The sequence below is a fragment of the Octopus bimaculoides genome, chromosome 11, assembly GCF_001194135.2.
Source record: "Octopus bimaculoides isolate UCB-OBI-ISO-001 chromosome 11, ASM119413v2, whole genome shotgun sequence".
NCBI classification, from domain to species: domain Eukaryota; kingdom Metazoa; phylum Mollusca; class Cephalopoda; order Octopoda; family Octopodidae; genus Octopus; species Octopus bimaculoides.
The window spans coordinates 36,975,798-36,976,533 of record NC_068991.1 but is presented as its reverse complement, the minus strand read 5'-3'; positions in this window follow the sequence as shown (position 1 = coordinate 36,976,533).

Here is a 736-nt window from a genome sequence, read left to right as displayed (position 1 = left end):
ATATATATATATATATATACTTATGCATATATATATACATATATATATCATTTATATGTATGTATGTATGTATGTATGTATTTATGTATGTATTCCATTATTTCATGTTGCAGAGGGTGGTGATGATGTTAGTGAAGACATTACCCATAATTACTCCTGTGTCATTGGGTTCAAAACTTAGCATTGAAATAATCAGATCGCCAGTCACTCAGTTAAGTTGTCTGTCTGTCTGCCTGTCTGTCTGTCAGTGCGCTCGGCCTCAGAGAAGGCAGTTTCGCCACTTTCCTTTGACTAACAATTTCGGTGCTAATTTGTAGCTTTTGACGTTCACAGAACTCTCCCGCCTACCTCCATTTGTATCTTCTCATTTAATTTCTTTCTCCCCAGCTCTCTCTCACTTTCTTTCTCTCTCTCTCTTTCTCGCTTCCCGTCCATCAGTCTGTCAATCTGTCTTCCTGTCAATCTATCTATCTATCTATCTATCTATCTATCTATCTATCTATCTATCTATCTATCTATCTATCTATCTATCTATCTTTTCCTTTAGTCCTTCCTTTCTTACAGCCGCACTTAAAAAATGTATCAATAAGCAAACCTTGAATTAAAATTTAAAAAAAAAGAGAAATGAAATCCCGGTTTTAAGAATAACACCAATGAAAATTGTAGACAAAATAAAAATGAAGGAATGGAAAAACCAAACCACTCACCATCCAAATAAACTAATGAATAAAGCAAG